This window comes from Oncorhynchus mykiss, chromosome 4 (assembly GCF_013265735.2).
Source record: "Oncorhynchus mykiss isolate Arlee chromosome 4, USDA_OmykA_1.1, whole genome shotgun sequence".
Classification (NCBI taxonomy): domain Eukaryota; kingdom Metazoa; phylum Chordata; class Actinopteri; order Salmoniformes; family Salmonidae; genus Oncorhynchus; species Oncorhynchus mykiss.
This window is the reverse complement of record NC_048568.1, coordinates 9308863-9324002: the sequence shown is the minus strand read 5'-3', so window position 1 is coordinate 9324002 and position 15140 is coordinate 9308863. Positions and strand designations below refer to the sequence as shown.

Sequence of the window (15140 nt, the reverse complement as noted above, 5' to 3'; positions counted from 1 at the left end):
TTGCATCACACCATCTCATATGTATATACTGTATTGTATTCTATAAATCAAATAAAATGTTATTTGTCACATGCGCTGAATACAACAGGTGTAGTAGACCTTACAGTGAAATGCTTACTTACAAGCCCCTAACCAACAATGTAGTTTAAAAAATATGAATAAGAAATAAAAGGAACAAGTAATTAAAGAGCAGCAGTAAAATTACAGTAGTGAGACTATATACAGGGGTACCGGTACTGAGTCAATGTGCGGGGGCACTGGTTAGTCGAGGTAATATGTACATGTAGGTAGAGTTATTAAAGTGACTATGCACAGATAATAACAGAGTAGCAGCGGTGTAAGAGGGGGGTGGGGGGCAATCCAAAAAGTCTGGGTAGCCATTTGATTAGATGTTCAGAAGTCTTATGGCTTGGGGTTAGAAGCTGTTTAGAAGCCACTTGGACCTAGACTTGGCGCTCCGGTACCGCTTGCCGTGCGGTAGCTGAGAGAACAGTCTATGACTAGGGTGGCTGGAGTCTGACAATTTTTATGGCCTTCCTCTGACACCGCCTGGTATAGAGGTTCCGGATGGCAGAAAGCTTGGCTCCAGTGATGTACTAAGCCGTACGCACTACCCTCTGTAGTGCTTTGCAGTCGGAGGCCGAGCAGTTGCCATACATGGCAGTGATGCAACCAGTCAAGATGCTCTCGATGGTGCAGCTGTAGAACCTTTTGAGGATCTGAGGACCCATGACAAATCTTTTCAGTCCCCTGAGGGGGAATAGGTTATGTTGTGGCCTCTTCATAACTGTCTTGGTGTGCTTGGACCATGTTAGTTGGTTGGTGATGTGGACACCAAGGAACTTGAAGCTCTCAACCTGCTCCACCACTACAGCCCAGTAGATGTTAATTGGGGCGTGCTCAATCCTCTTTTTCCTGTAGTCCACAATCTCCTTTGTCTTGATCACGTTGAGGGAGAGGTTGTTGTCCTGAAACCACACGGCCAGGTCTCTGACCTCCTCCCTATATAGGCTGTCTCGTTGTTGTCGGTGATCAGACCTACCACTGTTGTGTCATCTGCAAACTTAATGGTGTTGGAGTCATGCAGTCATGAGTGAACAGGGAGTAGAGGAGGCATCCCTGAGTCGCCTCATCACTGTTGACGTTGAGACTGGTGTTTTGCGGATACTATTTAATGAAGCTGCCAGGTGAGGACTTGTGAGGCGTCTGTTTCTCTAACTAGACACTAATGTACTTGTCCTCTTGCTCAATTGTGCACTGCAGCCTCCCACTCCTCTTTCTATTCTGGTTAGAGGCAGTTTGGTCTGTTCTGTGAAGGGAGTAGTACACTGCGTTGTACGAAATCTTCAGTTTCTTGACAATTTTCTTGCATGGAATAGCCTTCATTTCTTAGAACAAGAACTGACGAGTCTCAGAAGAAAGCCTTTGTTTCTGGCCATTTTGAGCCTGTAATTGCTGATGCTCAAAAATACTCAACTAGTCTAAAGAAGGCCACTTCTGTTGCTTTCTTAATCAGAATAACAGTTTTCAGCTGTGTTAACATAAATGCAGAAGGGTTTGGTTGCTGATAATGGGCCTCTGTACGCCTATGTAGATATTCCATTCAACATCTGCCATTTCCAGCTACAATAGTCATTTACAACATTAACAATGTCTACACCCTATTTCTGATCAATTTGATGTTATTTTAATGGTTAAAAAAAAGCCTTTTTTCAAAAACAAGGACCTTTCTAAGTGACCCCAAACTTTTGAACGGTAGAATGTGTGTGTGTGTGTGTGTGTGTATACAGTGCCTTGCGAAAGTATTCGGCCCCCTTGAACTTTGCGACCTTTTGCCACATTTCAGGCTTCAAACATAAAGATATAAAACTGTATTTTTTTGTGAAGAATCAACAACAAGTGGGACACAATCATGAAGTGGAACTACATTTATTGGATATTTCAAACTTTTTTAACAAATCAAAAACAGAAAAATGGGTCGTGCAAAATTATTCAGCCCCCTTAAGTTAATACTTTGTAGCGCCACCTTTTGCTGCGATTACAGCTGTAAGTCGCTTGGGGTATGTCTATCAGTTTTGCACATCAAGAGACTGAATTTTTTTCCCATTCCTCCTTGCAAAACAGCTCGAGCTCAGTGAGGTTGGATGGAGAGCATTTGTGAACAGCAGTTTTCAGTTCTTTCCACAGATTCTCGATTGGATTCAGGTCTGGACTTTGACTTGGCCATTCTAACACCTGGATATGTTTATTTTTGAACCATTCCATTGTAGATTTTGCTTTATGTTTTGGATCATTGTCTTGTTGGAAGACAAAACCTCCGTCCCAATCTCAGGTCTTTTGCAGACTCCATCAGGTTTTCTTCCAGAATGGTCCTGTATCTGGCTCCATCCATCTTCCCATCAATTTTAACCATCTTCCCTGTCCCTGCTGAAGAAAAGCAGGCCCAAACCATGATGCTGCCACCACCATGTTTGACAGTGGGGATGGTGTGTTCAGGTTGATGAGCTGTGTTGCTTTTACGCCAAACATAACGTTTTGCATTGTTGCCAAAAAGTTCAACTTTGATTTCATCTGACCAGAGCACCTTCTTCCACATGTTTGGTGTGTCTCCCAGGTGGCTTGTGGCAAACTTTAAACAACACTTTTTATGGATATCTTTAAGAAATGGCTTTCTTTTTGCCACTCTTCCATAAAGGCCAGATTTGTGCAATATACAACTGATTGTTGTCCTATGGACAGAGTCTCCCACCTCAGCTGTAGATCTCTGCAGTTCATCCAGAGTGATCATGGGCCTCTTGGCTGCATCTCTGATCAGTCTTCTCCTTGTATGAGCTGAAAGTTTAAAGGGACGGCCAGGTCTTGGTAGATTTGCAGTGGTCTGATACTCCTTCCATTTCAATATTATCGCTTGCACAGTGCTCCTTGGGATGTTTAAAGCTTGGGAAATCTTTTTGTATCCAAATCCGGCTTTAAACTTCTTCACAACAGTATCTCGGACCTGCCTGGTGTGTTCCTTGTTCTTCATGATGCTCTCTGCGCTTTTAACGGACCTCTGAGACTATCACAGTGCAGGTGCATTTATACGGAGACTTGATTACACACAGGTGGATTGTATTTATCATCATTAGTCATTTAGGTCAACATTGGATCATTCAGAGATCCTCACTGAACTTCTGGAGAGAGTTTGCTGCACTGAAAGTAAAGGGGCTGAATAATTTTGCACGCCCAATTTTTCAGTTTTTGATTTGTTAAAAAAGTTTGAAATATCCAATAAATGTTGTTCCACTTCATGATTGTGTCCCACTTGTTGTTGATTCTTCACAAAAAAATACAGTTTTATATCTTTATGTTTGAAGCCTGAAATGTGGCAAAAGGTCGCAAAGTTCAAGGGGGCCGAATACTTTCGCAAGGCACTGTATATATATTCCTTACTTAGATTTACATATATTTTGTGTATATGTTGTGAAACTGTTAGATATGATTTGTTAGATATTACCGCACTGTCGGAGCTAGAAGCACAAGCATTTCACTACACCCACAATAACATCTGCTGAACACTTGTATGTGACCAATACATTTGATTTGATTAGTGATGCAGCTAGTACTGAGATGCAGTGCCTTAGACTGCTGCGCCACTCGGGAGCCCTTTCTGCCTATTCTCAATATCTCAAGTATTGCCTTTATTAGTTAAAATTATGTTTGGGGTTTCTTGTGCTGTGTGACACATTCCTCACCATATTTACCTTTCACTGCATTTCTCCTCCCCCCTCTGTGTTTGGTGTTTTTGTATCAATTAGTTCAGTCTGACTGTTGCACTGACTTAAATTTGTGCGGTCATCATCATCTCCTATTTCATTACATATGGGTGACGACCCAACGGATTGGTCAATTCAACCTATTCCTCAATCTGACTAACAAAAATGAGGCTAAACTTGAGGCTGAGGCTGATTAACAAAACCTCTATTCTTGTCCCACATATTCCTAAGATTTTTGACACTACGTTTATTAGTGACAATTGTTTTTCCAATTGGCCTTTGCAAGGTTTTGGCAACTTCCTCACAAAATTGGAAACCACATTTTTCATTATGCTGCATAGTGGAATGTATTGCCATTGAAATATGATGACAATCCCAAAATGCATTTATGTCCCCCCCCACCACAAAATTTGAGTCTTAAGTTTCTGATCATTCACAACATCCGTGCCACCCCCATACAATTTATGCTTCAGATTTGGTGGTTCAACAGCCTTAATTTAATTTATCATCCGTTGTGTAAAATTATTCTGATTTATGCATTTATCAGTACTGTCAATTCCACAGTTAACCCTCATCACCCCAGACAACAGCGTCACTATCAGTACAGTCAACTCCTACTTTAGCACTAGGTCCACCCTTACCAGTTCTTCCACCAACACCAGACCTCTGCAGCGTGCTCCCTTCCCTAATTTATTATATTTTATTCCAGTATATTGTTGTTAAATCATTATTATATAGGTTAGGTCTATGGATAGTACAGCCTATAATTGTCTGTGAAACAGGTAGGCCTACCTCTTATTTATTAAATAGGCTCGAACACAAAGCCCTCTTGTTATAAAGTCAAATTAAAATGAAGACCCTAATGAGTAATCCCAACCCCACTTCATTTCAGCATTTAGAATAGTTTTTTCAATGTAAGCCAATATGTAATTTATAGGCCTATAGCGCAGGGCTAGGCAACCATGGTCCTGGAGTGCCCCAGACACTTCATGTTTTTGATTTACCAACCTGGAACAGCGGGTGTGTTGAATTTAGGCAATCATTGAACTGATCAATTAGCTCAGTTGGTCAGATGTGGTGCCTAGTTGGAACAAAATCCTGTAGTTCTTCCTGCACTCCAGGAACAGAGTTGCCTATCCCAGCTACAGAGCCCCAAAGTGGCGATGTCATAATAACCAAACAGGGAAATGGTTCCAATCGTTTTTCCACCATTCATTTTTCCCCTTAAGGAATTTTAGAAACACTTAATAAGGGCTGTGTTTCGTGTCATGAATAAATATAGGTTAATGCCACTTTTCTACTATTACGTGGGCGACTTTTATTTTGAAAAACGACTTCCTTGACCCGGAAGTACTTTTTTTGTGTCGCTGATAAGACGCTGTTATCGTGCATGGTGTTTGGCGCAAATTCACACTTTTTGCTAAACAACCTACATCAAATATATGTGTTATATAAATAATCTAATATCAAGCATTACTAGCAGGCCAATGCTCTGGTTAAACCGGATGTCCTCAGATAACTCTGGGCCCAGTGTCCTCAGTCAAGTTTAGAGCCTACGTGCAATAACATGATTATCCGAAGGACACACAGCTGCCATCACACAAATATACTCCCCTGTAGACTACAAAGAACATCCTGCAACACTAACGAGCTTAGAGTGCCAAACTATCTCACTGACATTGACCCTTGCATGCACTCCTGCAAAGACAGGAAACACCTGAGCCTAAAGCAGACATTACCAGTCCCTAAATCCACGCTTCCTTGACACACATTCATTTCATGAGCACTGTACACTCACACTCTACCCCCCCCCCCCCCCCCTACTGGTCGGGTGCCAAGAGCAAAGGACTTTGCTGTGCACCAATGGGGCTCCTGCTCTGGATAGAGCAGGCCCGCCTCAAACTCTTCAGGACCAGTCAGAAGACCAACACGACGAGACTCCACCTACATTATTCTGTGTATACATTCTGCTGTAAACTCTGGCTCCTTCTGAGCCAAAGGAATAGGGTCCGTGCACGTTAAACTGCAGGACAAGATATCTTTTGACTCAATAAACTGCCTTTTTGCTATACTTGATTACACTCTGTCTAGCGTCCATGATTTGGTCTCACTCTCCTGTTTTACAACACTAACAAATGTTAACGAAAATAGGTCGAACTTTGAACGGTGGGTCATGGATGATCTGGAGTCAGAACTGAGGGTGCCCGGTGAAGAACGGGGCGAAAATGAGTCTTCAGATGACGATGAATCAATCAACAGAAAACGAATCAAGAAGCCAAACCTTCCCCTGGCGCCTCCTTTATTTAAAGGTAATTTATAAAATGCAGGGTGTAGAAGAATATGTGAACCCTTGAGTAAGCTAAACCAGCTAGTTAGCTAGTTCAAGCTGCTGTTTACACAAAAGTATGTGGACACCCCTTCAAATTAGTAGATTTGGCTATTTCAGCCACACCATCACAGGTGTATAAAATCGAATACACAGCCATGCAATCTCCATAGAATCCCATTGGCAAAATATTGGTCTTACTGAAGAGCTCAGTGACTTTCAACGTGGCACCATCATAGGATGCCACCTTTCCAACAAGTCAGTTTGTCAAGTTTCTGCCCTGCTAGAGCTGTCAACTGTAAGTGCAGTTATTGTGAAGTGGAAACATCTTCGAGCAACAACAGCTCAGCTGTGAAGTGGTAGCCCATACGCTCACAGCCAACTGCCGAGTGCTGAGTCGCATAGCTCATAGAAATCATCCTCAGTTGCAACACTCACTACTGAGATCCAAACGGCCTCTGAAAGCAACTTCAGCACAAGAACTGTTCTTCGGGAGCGTCGGCTGGAGTAGTGTAAAGCTCGCTGTCATGGAACTCTGGAGCAGTGGAAAACATTTATCTGGAGTGATGAATCACGCTTTAACCATCTAGCAGTCCGACGAATGAATCTGGGTTTGGCGAATGCCAGAACACTACCTGCCCGAATGCATAGTGCCAACTGTAAAGTGTAGGAATAATGGTCTTGGGCTGTTTTTCATGCTTTGGGGTAGGCCCTGTAGTTCCAGTGAAGAGATCTTAGCGCTACAGCATACAATGACAATCTAGATGATTCTGTGCTTGCAACTTTGTGGCAACAGTTTTGGAGAAAGGCTCTTTCCTGTTTCAGCATGTCAATTCCCCTGTGCACAAAGTCCATACAGAAATGGTTTGTTGAGATCGATGTGGACTAACTTGACTGGCTAGCACAGAGCCCAGACCTCAACCCCCATTGAGATGAATTGGAACGCCGACTGCCAGCCAGGCCTAATCGCCCAACATCAGTGCCCGACCTCACGAATGCTCTTGTGGCTGAATGGAAGCAAGTCCCCGCAGCAAGGTTCCAACATTAAGTGGAAAGCCTTCCCTGAAGAGTGGAGGCTGTTATGTTTAGCAAAGGGGGGTTACAGCTCCATATTAATGCCTGTGATTTTGGAATGAGATGTTGGACGAGCAGCTGTCCACATACCTTTGGTCATGTAGTGTATGTTAATGCCCAATTTTTATCATTTTCATCTATACATAAGATGCTCTTATTAACCAGTGGCAATGTCTGTTGTTTCGTTAGAGACACCCCGTGAGACTGGCTTTCACAAGACCACAAGGAACTGCCTCCAGCACATCAGGGAGGTCTTGCTGCACCATAGATGGCAGGATGCCGCAGAGTACATGGCCAGTTACTCACAGACACTGGAGGATACCACCGCAAACATGCCACAACTCTACGCTGAGGTAAGTCAATCGTTGCACTGACTGAAACTCTCACAAAGGGTAGCTGAGAAGTACTGTATAAATGCTAAGTTTGATTTCTTCAAACTTTGTCTTTCAGATCATTTGGAGGATAGGCACAGAGATACTACACCACCATCCCGACTCGACGCTGGAAGACTACAACAGTTTCTATGAGCGAGTGAAACACTCAGGAGTAAAGCATTACCTGAAGGTAGGTTCCATAATTGACCTCTTGATCTCTACACTATCAGCCCAACTAAAGGACCCTAAGTCAATAGGTGAAAAAATAAGTTAATATAGGACAGTCAACATGTCCATACTTTTGTTATGAAGCAATTATGACACCTTCAAAAACAAACAAATAGATGGAATGTGTAAACAATGTGTTTGCAATGGAAGTGTATGCCAATGTGCATTTAAGAATTGGTTTGTCCTGAAGGTCTGTCTGGAGCACTCGTTCCATCTCCTGGTCAATGGGCAGTTTGAGGATGCCAAGATTCAGCTGTCCATCGCTGAGAGCTGGAGGTATGGCAAGCAGTCAGCCGGTCAGTCCCAGAGGATTAGGCAACGAAAACATGCGGTCTCTCCTTCACTGCAGCCGAGGTGAGTAAGACATTTAAACGTGTTAACCCTCGCAAGGCTGCAGGCCCAGACGGCATCCCCAGCCGCGCCCTCAGAGCATGCGCAGACCAGCTGGCCGGTGTGTTTACGAACATATTCAATCAATCCCTATACCAGTCTGCTGTTCCCACATGCTTCAAGAGGGCCACCATTGTTCCTGTTCCCAAGAAAGATAAGGTAACTGAGCTAAACGACTACCGCCCCGTAGCACTCACTTCCGTCATCATGAAGTGCTTTGAGAGACTAGTCAAGGACCATATCACCTCCACCCTACCTGACACCCTAGACCCACTCCAATTTGCTTACCGCCCAAATAGGTCCACAGACGATGCAATCTCAACCACACTGCACACTGCCCTAACCCATCTGGACAAGAGGAATACCTATGTGAGAATGCTGTTCATTGACTACAGCTCGGCATTCAACACCATAGTACCCTCCAAGCTCGTCATCAAGCTCGAGACCCTGGGTCTCGACCCCGCCCTGTGCAACTGGGTACTGGACTTCCTGACGGGCCGCCCCCAGGTGGTGAGGGTAGGCAACATCATCTCCTCCCCGCTGATCCTCAACACTGGGGCCCCACAAGGGTGCGTTCTGAGCCCTCTCCTGTACTCCCTGTTAACCCACGACTGCGTGGCCACGCACGCCTCCAACTCAATCATCAAGTTTGCGGACGACACAACAGTGGTAGGCTTGATTACCAACAACGACGAGACAGCCTACAGGGAGGAGGTGAGGGCCCTCGGAGTATGGTGTCAGGAAAATAACCTCACACTCAACGTCAACAAAACTAAGGAGATGATTGTGGACTTCAGGAAACAGCAGAGGGAACACCCCCCTATCCACATCGATGGAACAGTAGTGGAGAGGGTAGCAAGTTTTAAGTTCCTCGGCATACACATCACAGACAAACTGAATTGGTCCACCCACACAGACAGCATCGCGAAGAAGGCGCAGCAGGCCTCTTCAACCTCAGGAGGCTGAAGAAATTTGGCTTGTCACCAAAAGCACTCACAAACTTCTACAGATGCACAATCGAGAGCATCCTGGCGGGCTGTATCACCGCCTGGTACGGCAACTGCTCCGCCCTCAACCGTAAGGCTCTCCAGAGGGTAGTGAGGTCTGCACAACGCATCACCGGGGGCAAACTACCTGCCCTCCAGGACACCTACACCACCCGATGTTACAGGAAGGCCATAAAGATCATCAAGGACATCAACCACCCGAGCCACTGCCTGTTCACCCCGCTATCATCCAGAAGGCGAGGTCAGTACAGGTGCATCAAAGCTGGGACCGAGAGACTGAAAAACAGCTTCTATCTCAAGGCCATCAGACTGTTAAACAGCCACCACTAACATTGAGTGGCTGCTGCCAACACACTGACACTGACTCAACTCCAGCCACTTTAATAATGGGAATTGATGGGAAATGATGTAAATACTGTATATCACTAGCCACTTTAAACAATGCTACCTTATATAATGTTACTTACCCTACATTATTCATCTCATATGCATACGTATATACTGTACTCTATATCATCGACTGTATCCTCATGTAATACATGTATCACTAGCCACTTTAACTATGCCACTTTGTTTACATACTCATCTCATATGTATATACTGTACTCGATACCATCTACTGTATCTTGCCTATGCTACTCTGTACCATCACTCATTCATATATCCTTATGTACATATTCTTTATCCCCTTACACTGTGTATAAGACAGTAGTTTTGGAATTGTTAGTTAGATTACTTGTTGGTTATTACTGCATTGTCGGAACTAGAAGCACAAGCATTTCGCTACACTCGCATTAACATCTGCTAACCATGTGTATGTGACAAATAACATTTGATTTGATTTGATCCGGGCCTATAGTGGCTTCCTGGATTACTTAATCTGGTGTGACAAGAAAGCCACTGCATCCAGCACAGGTAAGAGGACACCTGGCAACCCCCAAGTATCCATTTTTCATTGGTTTCAATGACATTGGGATAGTGGAAATCCTTAGGTTACCATCTACTGGCCAGATAATGTAACTGCGTCTTTAGGGACAATTCCAATACATTTCAAAAAGCATGGCCAAATAAAATGTAACCATAACCTGTGGTTGTGCTTTGGCTTAACATGGACTTTAACATATTTTAGATGAGTATGATGCAGCTGTCAACCAAGAAATGCATAGCTACTTCCGACAATCTTCTGTGAACCTGAAGGAGATCATGAAGCTTCCTGGCGTCTGGCATCCTTTTGTTCTGAGTTACATTGATGTAAGTACTGCTTCGTGTTCAGTAGGCATGAAACAAGAACAATTTCCAAACCAAACGGTAATATATTACCTGAATTTGTCCAGTAAAAATACTTGTTTTCATTTTTCAGTTTCAAAACGATTTACTACAATTTGCCCTACTTAACATGGCCCCTGGCATCCCCTTTTTCCATCATTGTTTTACTTTTCCATCATTGAACTACTTTCCCTTATCAGACTACCTATGATGATCTAATGTTTTGACTTGCGCGTGCCAATGGCAGATGCTGGAATTCTACAACGATCACGAGGGAGCTGTGAAGGTTCTAAATGACTATGCCTATGACGACAGTTTCCCACCCAACCCCAATGCCCATGTCTACCTATACCGGTACATGAAGAAACAGAACCACCCACTGAAGAAACTTCTCAAAGTGCTGAAGGTAGTACTGAGGCCATTGCTGTTCTTAACAGGGGAATCTAGCTGAAATGTTGGGCACTATTATCATTATTAAAGGCCCAGTGCAGTAAAATATTTTCCTGTGTTTTATATACATTTCCACAGGTTTGAATAATACTGTGAAAATGTATAATGTCCTTTTGGTGTATGAGTTGGTTGAAGAGACGCCTGAAATGTCCGCCTGTTTTTGGTGGGGTGGAGTTTTGGTCTGCCTGGTGACATCACCAGGTGGTCAATTTGTTAATAGACCAATAAGAAAGAGTTCCAAACGTCTCTGCCAATAACAGCTAGTTTTCGGATTTCCCCTCCCCACAAAGACCTCTCCCAGACAGTACTAGCAAAATTCTTGCTTTAGAAATGGTTCTTTGCTAAGAAGCAATTTGTTTCTTTTTGACCATTTCATTTTAAAACAATCACAGTAAGGTGACATCTCTAGGCTACAGTTAGTCCTGTACTCTGCCCCTCAATAGCCTACTGGTACTGTACTGTTTAATGAGTCCATGTTTTCGATTACATTTGCCTTAGATCCTGCATACATTGGTCCCAAGTCATGAGTTGATGCCGGAATACTGTTCTCTTCTGGTACAGTCGGGTATGTGAATATAGAATAATAATAACAATATATTGATTTTGAGTGTCTTAAAGGGACAATGGGGTGTAAAATGAGGGGAAACTAGTCATTTTAAAGTCTATCTTGATGTTTTAGTCATTTTTCAATGTTTTCGTGTGTGTTTCTGTCCTCGGGGGCTTTTTTACACATTCAGATGAATGTGTTTGGTGGATGTGTTCTTCACATTGATGTTGGTCCTATGAAGGTGTTCATAGTAAAGGATGAGTTTTTTCCCCCAGAGAATGAGGGTGATCTTCAGAAGGCTCTAGGTGTGGTTCTGGATCTCCTGGACTACTCCAGTTGGAGGAGCAACTTGGATGTCTGGAACCATTTGTTGAACATCATCAAGAGACTGAGGATGAAGTAAGGATGGCTGCATGAATCCACACTACTCTCTCTCAAAAGGAGGACATTGAAAATGCACTCCCTTTGAAGAAATTAAATTCGGCATACATTGCTTGTCTCTTCTCATGGCAAATTGGCAAGTCCTTATGTCATGCTTCATTTGTGCCAATTCCACGGATTTATATTTTCCTTTAGAAAACAATGGCTGAAGATTTTTGCAGAGGAGATGGGTTACAGAAAGGACTGGTGGCTAGCAATACACTTCTCAACATTCCAGGCCAGGAAAGATTCGGCAGAGAATAGAGAGCTACTGGAAGTGAAGAGCTTTGTTGTTGGAGCCTTTTGTCCTCACTGTAAGTAAAGCTACACGGTAACACCTTTTATTTTCTTGAGTATTACTTTCTTTCAGTTGTGTGAAATTAAGATGTCCCCACTTATTATCAGTATTTGCAGCATTGGCACAATGCGGAAAAATATCCAATTAAGTTTAAGAATACACGTTTACTTCCTTGAACCACCATGCTTGGCTATCCTTAGGTCTAGTTTTTCCTGGTTCTGATAGTGGAAAAGTGGCAGTATGACATCTTATGTAGTCTAACCCATTGTTGTCTCTTTTGCCAGATGCCTCCATGTACTGCGGTGTTGGTAAGGCAGCCCGAAAAGGAGTAACTTCTGAGGCTCGAAAGGCTAAGAGGAATCCTAAACCGCTAAAAAATATAAGAAGGCTCAGGAGAGAAAGGGGACAGCAAAGCCAAGACTGACCTTGAGGAAGCTCCTGGAATGCCACCAGGCACAGTGGCGAGAACAAACATTTTGAAAATTTGTGAAGAGCTTCTACCATTGCCAAGATCGGCAGGCATGACCACCTCATACAGTCATCAGGTCAGACACTCTCCCCTTCCATGACCGGTGTCCCAACTTCATTATTTTTCTTTTCTAGAATGTTCTTGGTTATCTGCATACAGTAGTTGCAGCCACGATGACCATTCCCCACCTTCAAAAGGCAGGCCTCTCATTGCACTGCAATGTATAATGTGTCAAATTCTGTGATTGTCCACCAGGGAGCACTCAAGCTATGGCTACGTTTTTGAGTTGCTCTGCAGGCTGCTGCTCCGTCGTTTTTAAAAGAAGCTGAGGCAGAAATTGAAGCATGTGTTCACTGTGGTAGTTGGTCGGGAATAGGGAGGTTGGGTGTGCTGCAGTATTAAGTCTAGGAGGTAATAAGCTCTGAGGCAGGTGTGGCCTCAACTGAACTTCCGCTGATTCACGGAGAACCCGCCTCCACTCAGATCAGCAATACTAAACCCAGCTGGCCCAAATGCCACAACCTCAACTCTGTGATAGGACGGCCCTGGATGGCACATATTAACTACAGCGGTGACAACACACTACTGCATAATGCTGCTTCGTAACCAAGTGGGAGGTGGGAATTTACCAGTTGTGAAGTCGTAAATACCAGTTGGATGCATTCACGTGCTTTGAAAAGATAATTTGGCTAATGGCCAACAAGCTACCTAAACCATAAACTAAAAGCTATCATGCTGGTAAACAAATGAGTGTTAAAAAAACATATTAATAGATTGCTTTTTATAAATAATGATTTGTTGCATTTAATTGCAGAAAAATGCTGTTATCCAGGTCATTTCCTAAGTAGGTGAGGTCAGCATGTGGGAGACGTGGGAGCTCAGGATGATGTATGAGTTTCCCACTAGTAATTACCAGTTGGAGGGCCTTTCAAATTGATTTTTCTCAGTTGTATATGGTAAATTCCCACTTGGTTACAAATGCATTTGACCCCTCTGGTGCCAATTAGCGATCACTTTTTTCTCTCTTCTCTGCATGACGCTCAATGGAAAAGAAGAGTTGAGATAGCAATTGGTACTGTATGTCAAACAACCAGCAGAAAAACAACCAGCCTCGTCTTTAGTCTTCCTCTGCCTTTCCCTTTGGGGATGAAAGAGGATCAACATGGTCATTGGTGCTCAAGTGGTGTATTGATGATGTCATATCCTGGTGCGAATTTCAAAATATCTCATTGTGCCCATTTGACACTGCCACAGTGAAAATATATAACTGCCCTGTTCATTTACTTACATCCTTATCACTGATCTAGCGTTATTTAATAGGTAAAAAGTAATATATTGGGATATTTGCTTTAATCTATCCTATCACATTATATGTGTGATTACTTCAAGGATGGGAGGAAGGATGCATTTTTTAGCATTCAAAAAGGATTCTGAGATGCCATGTCATCCTGTTATAAAGGGAGTTGAAAAGGATGCTGCATGTAACTGAAGTTGACTTTTACCTTTGTTTTGAATGCTGTTCCCATCAAGGCCACAATGGCTAACCACTATTTAAACATTGTCTCCATTTTATTAACATTTTGATATTTTTTTGTTGTAATGGCACTAACTGAATACACTTATGGTGCTTTCAAGACATCTGGGAACTCTGAAAAAAATTGGTCAAATCATGACGTCAGTGATCTTCGGCTCGGAAAGTCAGAGCTCTAGAAAGGTGCCAGAGTTCCCAACTTGGAAGTCCGAGTTGGATGACTTAAAAGATTTCTCCCAGTCAGAGCTTGTTTTTTTCAGAGTTCCCGGTTGTCTTGAACACACTGAAGTCGGAGATTTCTGAGTTCCCAGTTGTTTTGAACACGGCATTAAGAGACACTAATCAGTGCATATTATTGTGTGTGCTGTCCGACAGAGTTGACGATTGTCAATACAGTGTTGTGCTTTTGGTAACAGGTTGTGAGAAAATGAACATTTATCATTGGACTGACAATTTACACTACTTTCATTTTTAATAAACAAAATGCTGTTCGAATAGTGGTCCTTCTTTACACTTACTAAAGGAGCGAAACCAAACATGTCAAATTTTCACTGGGCTTGTTTGACATTGCAGGTGACTGCTGACTGATAAACAAATGACCTCGCATCATAAAATAAACAACTCATTATTCGTAGATCAGTTAGTCATAATGAATCACATATTTGATTCTCACGAACATAGCCACTGCCGTGTAAGACTAGCGAATGCTTTGCAGGAGTGCCCATAGTAATTACCAGAATTATCCACTTAAATCAGGAATAAACAGATGGGTATATACTGTAGCAGTTATTGTTAGCATATACAAAGACAGCAAATTCAAGTGTTGGGTGTCGACAAAAAATCCACTTAAATCCACGTCATCATGATTAACCTTCAGTAACTCCATTTATGGCGTCACATACTGTAGAAATGTACAATGTCAATACAAACCTAGAACGTGATGACAAACCCTGTTCATTCTACCTGCACTGTTTCTGTAGACTAGAGCAGGGTTTCGCAAACTCG

At 42.9% G+C, this 15140-nt stretch overlaps 1 pseudogene; it reads left to right on the top strand.

The window, feature by feature from the left end:
• The first annotated feature begins 5886 nt into the window (after nt 1-5886).
• Nucleotides 5887-14630, top strand: LOC110513790 (annotated as a pseudogene).
• Nucleotides 14631-15140: the final 510 nt, after the last annotated feature.